Consider the following 14,421-nt stretch of genomic DNA (forward strand, 5'->3'; position numbering starts at 1 on the left):
ATATTGACAAAAATACTGATACTGTATTAGCAGCTACTGTCGAATGTCTGACAATTTATTGCGATACTTACACTTGCTTTAAACTTGGTCTACAATATTTTATTTCACTCATTCAGAGACAATCGATCATAATGCGTACCTTAAATATTGGGGGGGGGGGGGGCTACGTGCACAAAAATCTCTTGTATGCAAGCTCATCTTCAGGGCACGTGCAACTACACAAATCGGAAACCGAGCTGTACACTCCTAAGTAATTCACGGTTTCCATTTCATGAACACACTTCACAACACCGGACAGAATTGCTGAAAGGTGACACGGTTCACAGAACTTCACCGCAGCGCTACACACAACAGCACTCGTACGGCGTTGCGCATTACGAATGACAACAATGACAGGCAATAGAACTTGCCCATCTTTATCGTAGCAGAAGCTAACACTCGCAAGCGTTCAAAATTTATGCATACTATTTGCTGCAACGAACGGCACACACAAAACACACCCTACGCCACGGACGCTAACACTCACTCCATGCTAACACTTGTTTCGATGGTTACAAACTTTTCACTTCGGCGCGTACTAAACGCATATCCTGTTCTGCGAAGATGGATGATTGCATAACGGAAATCATCTAAGTTCTTTGAGATTACACTTGAAAGATGGTCGGTACAACCCAGGAAACACATGAAACGACGACACTCGCATCCGCAAACACACTTTCTACACTGTGCTCGTTTCTTCGTTTCCGCTGTCGATCGCACCTGCTGACGGCGCTGTGAACACTGGCTGGCTACCGATATCTCCCCTGGAGTTTCACAGCGCTTGCGATGGTCACAACGATAAAATCAGCTGTTTTTTATTCTTTTTCCATGTCGCTGCAGCGCCCGCTTCAGCAAGCGCCATGTTTGCCATGTGAGCTGACGGGCGGCCATCCAGGCCGTTTTTCGCAGTAGCCAATGAGAGGCGAGCCATGCGAGCCGGCTTGCGGCTTGTTAAAGTTGAGAGCTGCTCTGCCTGACGTCACAGAGATGGCCGCTCTCGCGCATTTGTGTGGTGCGAGTGTGCGGAGTGGCTGTGCGGCTAGCGCGTGTAAGGGCCCTAAGCCCGGTATACTACAAGTCTCAAATGAAGCATCTTGCGAAGAGACGGAGCACTCGATTCCCCTTTCCCGGCTCATGGAACGGGTTTCCCCTCCTTTAACGAAGGAAAAACCCTCGGCAGGGAGGGGGAAGCTAAGACGGTGGAGAAAACTTGCGCGCTGACGTTGAGACGCTCCCTAACGCAACATAGTCTAAACACGAAGGACGAACTCCCTGCGAGCTAAGGGCGACAGCGACCGGGGCGTAAGCGTCTACCCCTTTTGTTATCTGCCAGGAGCGGAAGTCCTCCTACGCGACATTTACGCATTATCGCTACCGTAGCAATAAAGTGTTGTTTTCTTTATCTAGCCTGTTGCCCTAATTGCCCAAACCCGTGTAGCTGCGATGACTGGCGCTACGGGCAGGGAACTGTAATCACGCATGGTACGACTGTGCGCCGCTGAGGCATTAGCAAGGCTTCTGCGTCAGCCGTACATAGGACGCACTACCTACAGTGCCTGGGAGCATCCAGTGGTCTGGCCTCATTGTGCTTTCGCATGTTCAAACATTCAGGTTTTCCACCGGATGGGAAAGAATAAATTACGGTCGTACGAAGAGATAACTAGGTGCCCACAAAGAGCTCCCTGATTTGTTCGGCTCATTTATTACAAGGTGAGCATTTTTTTCATTTATTGCGCATTTTAGAAGAAACTAAGCCGTGTTGTCGTCCGCGAGAATCGTCCACGAAACCGTCGATACTAAGAGCAAGGCAAGTACTGCTGGTCATATTCGCGTTTGCTTCGTATCTCCACAGGACACAAGCGATCTCTCAAGATTTTCGAAGGTGTGTTAAAACTTGTAACCGTGCTAGAGTAGGGCAATGTTGCGAGTCCTCGATGCCGGTTCCACAAGACCACTGTCGATCGACCTCAATCCGAATAAGCATCCTCGAATGCGGTCTATTCCACTCCGTAGCTTGCACAATCGAAACCAATCAGAAAAGATTTGATCACTATCAAAGGTACGTCGCGCGACAACCGTTTCACATGCTTAACACACTGGGAGCTGGCTGTGTAGCTTGGAGGCATATGAATTGTTTTGGCACTGTGAATATTTAGCATTTAATTCTCACGCTGCCTCGGTGTCATTTGACACTGGGCGACATAGTTATTTATATAACTATTTCCGGCAAAGCATTTTTTTGTTTTGTTGAATATTACTAATGTTTGTTGAGCGGTAGCTTTATATTGTTAGTTGAAATTTGGTAGAGCAATGGCGAAAGAAAAAAAAAGTGGGGGTGGGGTAAAACGTGACACGTCCCACTGTGCGTTGCGTTTTTAATCTGCTTTCACAACCCTTCTTTTTTTCGCCGGACTAATTTCTCTTTCTATATTAGCTACTCCATGTACCACCTTCAGCTGAACCTTATCTCTGCATGTTTTCTGAAAGCTGTCTGCTTCCGCCTGTGTGTCAGCCATCATCTGGCCCTACTCATCCAAACTATGTGTGAACTGTATTTACATACCGCAATCAAGGGAACTTGGGTCAGAAGCTTCAGCAGTAGCAGCGTTACCAAAAAAGGCGCACCATGCAAGAAATCAGATGAGAAATGTGAAACCAAAGTTCAGAAGTGAATCAAACCATGGCCCCAGGGGTCCCGTTAAAGACACATGTGAAAGCGCAACATATAAGACAAACTCTGGCTGATATCTCAGCTCTTTGAAAAATGCACCTTTAAACAATCAAGTATCCACCACTAATGTTCATCAGGCTGTGCTGTGGTTCATACGATAACGTACGCTATGGAGAAATCATCAGCAATACGGTGCATGCCACACGCTTGCACGGGAATACTCGCGAGTCGCTTGAGACGGGAGCCAGTCGGGCGGAACGTTTTTAACGGAAGCACTGCGGGAACACCAATAGGACGCGTGCGCGTGCCGGATGGCAAACGAAGAGCTTTCTTATTCACGTTTTGCTGCTCGGCTCTGGATTTCTTGCCGACCAGTTGTGCCCCCGCGATCTCCGATGACAGCGCAGCTCTGGCCGACCGGGCTCGCCCTACGCCATTTCCTGATGCCGAAAAGAATACTCGCCGAGTGGTGCACCATCGTCGGACTCCTGCGACCGTGTCCATCTTTCCTATCTCCTCCTTACTTCTGTCGTTTTCCGTGGTTCGCTCTTCCTGCGCCTCGCTGTCTCCTTCCTCTCTATTTCTTTACCTTTTAATCCTATCTTTTTAATCCCTCCTTTACCCCCACCCCTAGTGAGATACTGTTGAGGTGTCCTACCCCTGAGAGACAGTTACGGGGCTCACTTGACTCTTCTTTTCGTTTGAAATCACTCAACCTCACACATACAGCCTGCTTCAGACATAATGACACCTAGGAAGGCGTGCGATGCGTTTGACATTAATTTCTGACGTGCTTGGGAATCAAAACCAATAGACGTCGTTGCTACGTTCAAGTTCAACTCAGAAACAAGACAGGCGGGTGAAACGGCTGTGGAATACTTTGACTCTTTGAACAAAAAGCTGACGACTGCAGGACGTTTGGCACGTTTCGTGACAGAACGCTGCGTGACTGTATTGCGGCTGGCATTAACGATGAAGCCGTGCACAGACGACTGTTGGAGCAACTAGACTTGATGCTAGACAACACAAAGAAAACCGTCATTGTGATGGAGGCGGCGAGCCGAGATTCGCGCGCCTTTTTGATGTCGCCTTTGCCGTTCGTCATGCTGACCAACGCCGTTCCACGTGGCTCGTCGAAACTATAGGTAGGAGGAAACATTATTTGCGTGTTTTTGCTGTGACGGCAATGTGTTCCTCGTCTGGTGACACAATACCGCCATCTGAACAGTGGATGCGACAACTGTAAGCTCAAGAGCTGTTCTTCTCGTGTAAGGGGAAGGAAGGCGCAGCCGTAAAATTTCATACAATAATACCTAGAAAGGAGTCTGGCGCTGTGATCGTGTATCCACATGGGAACTATGGAAAGTACACGCTTCAGATTGCATATTGTTAGTTAGTGAACTGCCTACAGATATTTTTTTACAGTTTCAGTTTCGTTCTTTGAGCAGCGTGGGTAGTGGAGTGCGGTGAAAAACGCTCAAGCAGTGCCTTCGTTGTTCAAAGAGGCTAAAGACAATTAGGTCTCCTGATTCGCTGTGATGTTGAAGCTTTTCGAGTCCTATTTGCTGTTTAAACGAAGCGTCGTCCACTCACCGCTGCGCATAGGTGTAACGTCTCATGCTAATGCAGGATATTCTTTCGAGTTGATGTTTTTTCTTGAGCGTGTCTTGCCTAAACTCATTCGAAACGACTGTAAAATGATGGTGAAACAAAGTAGACGCACCATGACGCTTCTTTCACTTGACTTCACAACAAAACGAGCGATACGTTTGGGGCAGAGTCTCCCGGCCGGCCACTTGGACAGATGCACCTGGCATCGCAGCAGACGAAACGTTAAGTGTTTGTCACTTAATACTGTACTGTTGTTTTCATAAATAAATAACGCGTACTTCAAAGGGCGAAACAAGCATGATCGTTTTTGAGTGTAGTCAAAAATAATTCGTTATACTTTGGCGCTCAATCGGGAACGCAATGGCAGAGAAATGCATACCCTGGTGGCAAAATTTGTTCAGGTTTCACTTCTGCTTCGTGGCCATAAAAACATTTAGCAACAAAATACATCTAAAAAAATGAAGCAATTTTCAAGTAAATATAACTTCATATCTATTTGTTTTACTTTCGACAAACAAGAGTCCCGAATTTCAAAAACATAATTCATCCAATGCAGATCCGAAGCCTGAACTTCCCATAAATCCCACGAGGCTACACGCCCCGCTGAAGGAACCCATGTAGACGCTAGCGCCGGATTACTCTCTCGGTATTATTGTATGAAACTCTATGGGTGCAGTGAACTCCTAAAGGCACAGTGAAACACTTAAAAAACAAGATAATGATGTCATAATACTTAATTTCATGCGGCGAACTGAAAAACCGCGTCGAAAGTTTGCGCAAACTGACGCAAATTACTTTAGTTTGCCGAAAACAAGCAACAGGCGCCACGGGCACCATCGCGAGTCTCGCCGCCCCTGTGATTGGTTGCACTATCAGAAAGGTAAGGACAGCTGACTGCGCTCGCCGGCTGTCCATGCCGTGCTTATCTCTTAAGGTGCTGCGCCGGGCTCCCTACCGGGCTACAGAAAATAGGCACCTTCTTCCTCTTATAACCACTACCAGCACCACCACCGCTATCTGTTGAAATCGGGTAGTTGCTGTAAGTACGGCGAACTGTGAAAGTAGGACCAAGTTCGCCGCACATCCGTACTTGTTGGAGCCGGTCATCACTGTAAGGGTGACGACTGAAGCGGCACAGAAAACTTAGTCCCAACCAGCCTCTTTCACTTGCGTCAGAAACATCGACTTGCACGTAAAAGATGCATGCCAGTGCTTAATTTCACTGTAGTAAATTGTTACAATGGTAGTAGTTATGTTTAGTTTTAGCTCTTCGACTCGCCTCGCTGGTTGTGTGACATTTGCTGCTGCCGCCAAAGAAGCCTAAGACGAGATTTTTCATCTGCTGGAACCTTGAGGAAAGAACCGCTCAGGCATGATTTCGATACAGACGTTTATTCAATTCTCTTCAGCCTCATGTCCCTGCACCCCTGCTTTTAGCCATTAACTCTCCATGAAAACACTCTTACAATACAATCGGAACACAGAAATGTCTATCTACTCAAATCCCAGTTGGCTGCCATTGAAAGTGCCAGGCAGGGCCGTACCCAGGAATTTTTTCGGGGGGAGGGGGGTTGCGTGTAGAACGGCTGCCATTTTTTAAGATTTACACTGGCTTATTTTCGTGAATAAAACAAGTAAATCGCTTACTTGTAATAATTCGATGGTACTTTTCAATTATTTGTACCCAAATAAAGAAATTGGTGTCAACCTCAAATTCTGGTTAAAGCAAGAACTAAGTTTGGACAATAGCACCACTAAAGCCGGGGACACCGCGACCAACGGCTCCTGATGAAGTAACACAAGGTAACCGCGGTACAAAAATGGTATGTATGTGTTGCAAGCTGCCACTCTAGCGTCGCCAGCGCGAAGTCGGTGACGGGAATGGCAGCAGGTTACGTCGTTCCGTACGTAAGCAGAGACAGTGAAGAGATCAGAGACGCATGTGGGGAAAAACAAAACTCTAGTGATATTGCAGGACTGCAGAGGAATCTAGAAATATTGCAGAGGAATCTAGTACAACACTTAATACCAACTAACAAAATACATATAAAATCAATAAATCAGCTTACAAGACAAACTACACAAAACTAACCAACAATAAAACTACAGATGAGAAAGTCCGAAGGTATAAACAGGTGAAGGGATACCTGTGATGACCGGCAGCGTTGAGTCCACGACGATCGGATGCGAGAAGTCAGAGAGAGTTCTGGCACAACTGCGATGTCGGCGGTGTTGCAGCGCTGGTGTTTCCGGGAGCCTAGTGCTTGAAGCCGATCTCGAGCAGGTTGAGCTTACTCGAGATTCAAGTACCGATGCCTATGTTACACACGTTAATTTCGCGTCACAGCTAGACGAATGGCTAAGTTTAGGGGGCCAGCCGACACGGAGCCACAACCACTTAAGGGATACTTCTTGATCTCCTTCTACACCATGTTTGTCAGCAACTAGACTGCTTAGCAAGGCGAAATCCTGCTCTTAAATCGACCTCCGTGTCCCCTGATTCTCGTCCTGGGAGAAAAGAGACCACTACATGGGTCCAATCGTGCACGTTTCATTGTTAGAAAGTCGGCCCTAAAATATATTGACCACGTCCCTTTTTAATTAGGAGAGGGTCCTCAACTGAGCGAGAGTGACAACCTGTTGGGGTTCTCTCATACGGCTTGTCCACAAGCAGTTTTGCCCGTGGGAATGGTCAGTTTCCTTGGTTTCAGCCGGTGCGTCTTGCAGTCTACAGCTAGTTCGGGGTGCATCGCGGCCTTTGACGACCCTGCCGACGCCACCGTAGGTACAAAGAATCAAACATCGGTGACTAACATTTGAAGAAGAACACCCCATTCAGTACTTCCCTGCACTAAAGGCCAGTATTTTCATGCGCAAACGGTTCCACCGGTTAGCGGGGGAGTTAATTAATGCCTTTACTTTGCCTTTACTTCGGGTCGCAAAAATGGCAGTCCGTGACAGCATGTATGCAAGCAAACAAACAAGTTGCCTGACATTCCGATCTTGTTACCGTTCACACATTCTGCTTGCTGGATAGTTTCCTCGTAATTGCGAAAGGATAGAGGGTTGAAGCTTGGGCCAGCTGGGTTTAGTTTTTGATTGATTGATTGATATGTGGGGTTTAACGTCCCAAAACCACTATATGATTATGAGAGACGCCGTAGTGGAGGGTTCCGGAAATTTAGACCACCTGGGGTTCTTTAACGTGCACCCAAATCTGAGCACACAGGCCTACAACATTTCCGCCTCCATCGGAAATGCAGCCGCCGCAGCCGGGATTCGAATCCGCGCCCTGCGGGTCGGCAGCCGAGTACCTTAACCACTAGACCACCGTGGCGGGGCTGGGTTTAGCTTTTAATCGACTCTTGAAACATAGAGGGAAGTTTAAACGAGGAAGTTTTTCCTTCTCGGCAACTTGCAAAATTCTGTGAGGACTTGTTCTGGGGTCACGTGAAGTTCTCACGTGAAGTTCTCTCGACGAGCAGTGCTAGTCCGGTCAATCTGTCGTTGTTCATATGATTTTGAAGGTAGCTCTTCAGCCTTCTTAGTGTGGAAAAAGTCCGTTCCGGGGTCGACGTGGACACGGGTAAAGTCGCCAGGATAGAAAGTAGGCTGTGGATGTTCGAAAAAAAGTCGCGGTTGCACATCTCTAAGGTCTGTAAAGCACAAGCTGGGCGATTCTTTTCTTTGATCTGGCAGCATTTGTTCACCCACAGTGTGAACTCTGCTTCGATGACATTAGCCGAAAGAATGTCGCCAAGGTAAAACTGCACTTCATCATCAATATGAAAAAGGCTAGCCGATGCGCGAAATTTCGGCAGCAGCATGTTAAGGCCAACCACGACCTTCTTATGGGCATCGAACCGGTCTCCTAATTGATTTTTGAAGTCAGCCAGCAAAGGAAAATACACAATCCTCCGGTAGTACTCTTCGGGAGTAGCAGAAGGTACGTTGCTTCTTTGCATCTGCCTTCCAGTGATGCGTGGTAGGGCCATCTCAACATTTGTGATCTTCAGCAAAGAGAGCGAGCTCAGAAAAATCTTATTAAATTCCGTTTCCGCACTAGCCCTTTTTGTGGAAAGAACGTCTATAACATTCTTTACGTGATCGCACGCTTGAGGCAAGTCACAGTCAATTTTTTGAAGAAACTTGCAAAGTGGCAGTGTCAAAGAGAAGAGGTCGCTACAGATCTGAAGCGAAACGACAAACTCGGGCTTCGTAATGGCATTGAGCAGTTGAGAAGCTTTCGATGAAGTATCAGATGACGCGGCCTCTTCTTCCAAATATTCGAGGAATTGTACAATAGGCACGTACAGTTCAAGGAAACGCTGAAGTGCATCGTGACTCTCTACCCACCTTGTTTGACAAAAGGAGAGAACTGATTTTCTTTTTTCTTGTGTTGAATCTTCTACTTTGTCTCGCAGTTGGTTCGTCCTCTATGGCGAAGCTCTCACAAACGTACAGGTTGAGGATACAGTTCCCAAACAGTTGCGGATGCTGGGGAGTTTGCATGCGTGAAGCAGAGCAAAGTTCAACGAGTGGGCGCTACAATGCACGTAGAACGCTTTGGGTGCTCCTTGACGAATGAAGGCTTGAACACCGTTAAGGTGGCCGCTCATTAATGCCACGCCGTCGTATCCTTGCCCGCAAAGTAGGTTCAGGTGAAAGCCATGACCTCTAAGGCTGTTCAAGATTGTGCTCGCCAGCGCCTTGCCAGTGAGATCGTACACGGGAACGAAATCTACCAAATCTTCTTTAAGAATGGGCACTCCCGACGTGTCGTGTCCAACGTACCTTACAAATAGGGAAATGTGGGCGGTGCGAGATATTTCAGTGGCCTCGTCAGCTAGAACTGAAAAACACGAACCTGAGTGGACGTTTTTCACTATTTTTCTTTGTATGATTTTACCACAGAGGGTGATCAACTCATTTTGAATTTTCGGGCTCATGTACAGCGCATTCACCGGAGATGTTTCCATGTGAGCTCCCAAAGCGGCATCTCCAGATTTTGCTCTCATCCTAAGCAGTGCGCGGAAATTTCCATCATTTTTGAATGGCAGCACTTCAGACATATTTATCGGACCAGAGTCGTCTGTGCCTCGAAGCGGTACTTCTTGCCTGCCACAGAAAAGGATTGTTTCTATTATTGGCAGCAAGTTCTTGCGGTTTTCTTCTGCCTGCTTTTTAAGGCCGAGGTCAAGTTGTGTTAAGATGTCATGCTGTGAGCGGGACCAGACTGCTAAAAAGTTCTTCTATAGCGTTGTTGACAAGGCGTGATAACTGCTGGATGCGTGGCTCTTAAAGGCGTCCATGACTTTCTTGTAATTGGTGAACTCCTTAGTTACAAAACAGCCCAAGCGCTGGTGCTCCCCTTTTCCTGCACACTCGCTTGCGAAGACTACGCAATATTTGCATTATCCTCTTTGAAGCTTCTCTGATTAAACAAGCTATGGGTAACTATCTACCCAGTGAGGTTGGAACTTCAGATTTCTTTTCCCTGTTGCTGGACAATCAAAGTTAGCCGGAGGGGTCCACGGATTGAGCAGCAGCTTCTCCATCGTCTCTGGATCATTTACATTATTGCTTTTCGAGACAAACAGACCCAAGTTGAAAATATTCGCACTCGTCGCACAGAGGGGAGGTGAACCAGAATGTGTAGGTGCCATGCCACTCAGCTTCTTTGGGCATTGCCCAGTGGTAAAGGCGTCACTTTGCCCAGCATTGACTGTAGAACAAAGATCTCTTGGAGTTGCACTGCGGCCACCATCATTTCCCGGCGGCGCATGGGTGTCCTGCTTGTGTTCGTTCTCAGGTGATTCATATAAACCGGTGCATTCTTCTGAGTCGCTACAGAAGCTCGGACGCACTTGGCTTTCCACCAGTGCTGAGGAGGGCGAAGTTTTATCCTTCGAAGGAGGTGGTTCTTCTCCATCCGCTTCATCGGTTCGAACTTTCTTAAAGTAAGACGCAAGACTCCTTTGCTTCGTTGTTGCAGAGTGTCTTTTCATTTTACTGCCGCAATCCTGTGCACGCACACAGAAGTGGCCAGTGGCTCCAAAAAGACGCTTGCGACTGCTTCGACTGCCTGGCGTGAACGGCGGGCGATGTTTTCTTCCTCTCTTATCCACTTTACAGTGGCTAGAATGTAGAAGTGTGATGAACGCGCCGGCTCCCGTGTGGCGCATGTTTTTTCTGAACGCCGCTACAGCTGGTGTGCATGCAGGCCCATTATTGTACTCCAGCTGCAGCGAACTGGATTAACGCTACTTGAAGACCTTTTCACAAAAGACTCCATGGGCACTGCATACTCCCCTTAATATACGTGAACCCCCAAGAATGCACTGCCGAGACATTTGCACTCTCGTGGTACAGTCCAGAAAGGAGGTGTTGCTCCGTTCCTGTGAAAAAGTAACCTTTTCACAGATGGCTCCCTGGGCGCCTGCATAATTCTCTCTGGGCTGCGCTAATTAAATAGCTGTGACCCCAAAAATGCACTTTGTAAACTGTGACGTCAGCCTCTGTACTCCCGCGCGCAGCCCAGCTTGGCGGAGTTTTTTTCCCCTGTGAAAGTTGACCGCTGGGGCCCGATTGTGTGCCGGCTGTATCCTCGCTTTGTGCACTTTGTAGGGAGGCGCATGTACCTTCTGTGTACAGAAGAGGTAGATTTCCTTGCGTGTGGTTAAGGTTGTTCGAAGTTGCTCGGATATGCCAGTTTTTCAGTAGATATCATCTTCGATGATTCGTTTCGGTGGCGAGGACTTTAGTTTGAGAAAAGTTTGCCCTGCAGCCTGCGTCCTCGGAATGCGCCGCTCAGTTTTTCCGCTTAGGTGTTTCGTTCCCTGGCAAACTTGCGCACGTCGTGTTGCCGTTGCTGTCGAACTGTTTACCTTCACAGAAGTAGACGCGCTTTTCGTAGGAACCCAAAGCCGACACGTGCGGTCCGCACATGCGGATAACTTCTCCAGCGGCAATGTACAAGGAAAGCATCTGGACTCAATAAAGGAGCTGCTACGGTGTGAAAGACAAAAAAAAAAGACTCGAAGGAACGCGAGGGCGAAGTGCAAAGCTGTACAAATAGGGCAGGTGCGCGAGCGCGGGAGGGAGCGCTGAGGTGTTCTGGTAAAAGGGTAGGTTTGAAGAAAGGAAGAAGAGGGAAGCAATGCCAGGAAAGTTGCAGTGTAACTTTGGCAGCTGGTGGCCGCTGTGAAGGCGTGTAAATATTTTAGTATCACCCAAAAAGTTAAAGCATTAAAAAAATTTGGGGGGGGGGGGGTCAGAACTCCCTCAACCCCCCCCCTAGTTACGGGCCTGGTGTTAGGCATAGAGTCCTTCCTCCCCGGATCTTCCTCGAAGAGCCACCGCCACTCGCCGCTGTTCAACTTCCTTCACTCTGGTTCCCGGAACGATCAACGTGCGGCGTCGACGGGCCGTGAAAACGCAACTGTGGGGTGCGTGCCTGCAACGCTGGGCTGACAGGCCAACATATTGTGAGAAGAGAAGATCCTGCACCACTACTGTATCGCAAGTAGTGTAACTGGCCCGTGTATCAATACCACTGCTGCCGCTGGTTTCAGTTGCTATAGCGGAGCGCAAGTGCGCCTTCCACCCTTGCAGCCGGACTCGGCACTTGTCTCCAAAGGCGCCAACCCCAAGCCCTGTGGGAGACGTGAGTCTCCGTGTCCTTTATGACCAACAGACAGGCGTCATGTCAACAAATCAGTGGTACCGTTTCCGTCATTGTGTGGGCTCACCGTCAGCGGGGTGGGCAACAATATTCGGTGAATGCACCAAGTTCGAACGCATCAATACTCTTATGAGTGGATATAAAATTTGGTAAGAAACAGCAGCATCGGCCCTCGCTTTTAGCCGCGTATTGGCATGGTCCGCGCTATGTGCAGGCAACGTGCCCAAACATGAGCTGGTCATAGATTTCACAGCTCACAGTGCAGAGTTGTTAATGTAGTAAGTGTCGTACATCGCAGATAGCAAGGCGCAGGCAATTAGTATCCTACCACAAGACAAAAAATGGCAGTGGCTTAGCTCAGCTATGCCAGGATATACGTAGCGTTAGCAAATGTTCAACTGATTATTCTTACCTTTCCAGATATTATGCTTAGAGTTGTTCCAATGACACACGTATGGTATACGTATTATGTGCCACATGTATATTTATTTTGCCGGGCAACTACTTCGGGATTCGTTGAGTCAAGCTTCTCCGCTCTACTACACCGTTGAGCAGCATTTACTCTCTTCTTATCCATGGCTATACCACAGTGGCAAACGCCAGTCAGAGGCGCTATCAGGCTTGAAAACTTGAATTGCTGCACAAACTTGAAGGAAAACAAGGGAGACAGGAAAGAGCGCAGACTACCAACTGTTTATTGTCGTTTCTTGAAGCCAATATATACGCATGCTACGCTTCGCTTCCTCGATGCCCACAAAACGAAAGATGCCGCAAACAAAGCCGACCCAAAACAAATCAAATTGAAATTGACTACCACAACAATGACAAAAGTGAAAAATGACAAAATACAAAAGTGATACGCACCACAATCTAAACTGCGTATTTCTAACGTGTGCGCTCATCTTTTTTGAAATTTACCTTTTATTATTATTGCACCAAGCATAAACAAAGGCGTGAAAAAATGAAAACGTACTCTAGAGACTTTTGTTTAAAAAACACTAAAAATAGCGCTTAGCACCAAATAAACAAATAAAATAATTTTATATTCACTACAAACAGCCCCAATTGAGCAACCCGAAGAAGCAGCGCGTGGAGAGAGTAAAAAACTATATTAACATAAAACTTTACAAAACATTACGTAGCGTCACATAAGAAATAAAACAAGAACACTAATGAACAAAACAAAAGAAGAGAAACGGAAGAGAACACAATGCAAGGCGTTAGCCACAACATTACACATGACCATGTAGGAAGACCGTTTCCCTGTCCGAAAGTGAACTTGAAGGCATGCTTATGCACTTGTCATCATATTGCCTGATAAAGTACGCTTCGATAATCTCCCTTTCGGTCTTTTCACGTACCTTAGCCTTGACTGACGCATTCTCAAACCAGCGGGTGCAACCGCATGTCCTACAATAGAAATCTAAATGACCACCATTTCTTCCTTTTACGGCCAGACTGTGCTCACGCAAGCGTTCGTTGGGGCAACGCCCCGTCTGCCCTATGTACCGCATCCCACATGACAAAGGGATTAGATATACAACAACAAATACTCACCTAATGAACACGTTCGCATGCTTTTTTGTGCATTTTGCCTTCTTCTGTTTAGTCATTAACGAACAGATCTGACCTAACTTTGTAGGCGCTGAAAACAGTACATCAACACCGTACCTATTAGCCACCTTTTTTACATTGTGGGAAACACTATGTAAGTAAGGCATAACATAAATAGGCCTCCTCTCCCTTCCTTCGACGCTTGGACACCCGCCCTTCTATTTTTTTAAAAAGATTTTCACAAGCGCTAGCTAAAAACTGTGCCGGGTATCCAGCCGCGCCCAGACGAGCTTCCTGATTTTCGAAGCTTTCAAACATCAGATGAGGTCAAGACTTGTCGAGGGCTGCCGCACAAGCTGACAACACAATGCCCCTCTTAATCAACTTCGAGTGCGCGCTATCAAAATGCAACAATTCTTTCTTCGATCGCGGATTGTATTTGAAGCAGATGTGCTCCTTGGCAAACCTCAGCCGTAGGTCCAGTAACTGGATCTCATTTTGGACAGGCATTTCGTGCGCGAACTTCAGGCCACTGGAGTGTCTGTTGAAAACTTCAAGGACACCTTTCACAACACCTTGTACCCGCACATGGGACCTTCCCAAGCACAATAAGGTAGTCGTCCACATACCTGAAGGTGCGAACGACATCCAAATGGGAAAGCTCATCCTTCAGGCGTTGATCGAAGGCTGCCAAGAAGTTTGTGCAGCAATTCATTTTTTCAAGTATGAACCAACTAGTCTGCAAAAAAGTATTGCTTCGCTATCAGGCGGCTCCAGCGCAGTGTCAGATGGCGGCTACACAGGGAAGGCACGCGCGTCGGCGTCCATATGTCTACCAAGACTATGACGGCACTCCTCTGGA

General features: G+C 47.4%; 1 protein-coding gene across 1 annotated transcript in view; it reads left to right on the top strand.

Moving 5' to 3' along the window:
• Window positions 1–1,574: 1,574 nt before the first annotated feature.
• The window catches only part of LOC142767680 (uncharacterized), a 406,509-nt gene continuing 393,662 nt past the window's right edge, over window positions 1,575–14,421 (top strand). Inside the window, exon 1 of the mRNA XM_075869856.1 lies at window positions 1,575–1,749. The gene's annotated coding sequence lies outside the window, so the exon portion shown is untranslated. The remainder of the gene's footprint in view (window positions 1,750–14,421) is intronic.

Source organism: Rhipicephalus microplus, chromosome 1 (assembly GCF_043290135.1).
Source record: "Rhipicephalus microplus isolate Deutch F79 chromosome 1, USDA_Rmic, whole genome shotgun sequence".
Taxonomy (NCBI): Eukaryota; Metazoa; Arthropoda; class Arachnida; order Ixodida; family Ixodidae; genus Rhipicephalus; species Rhipicephalus microplus.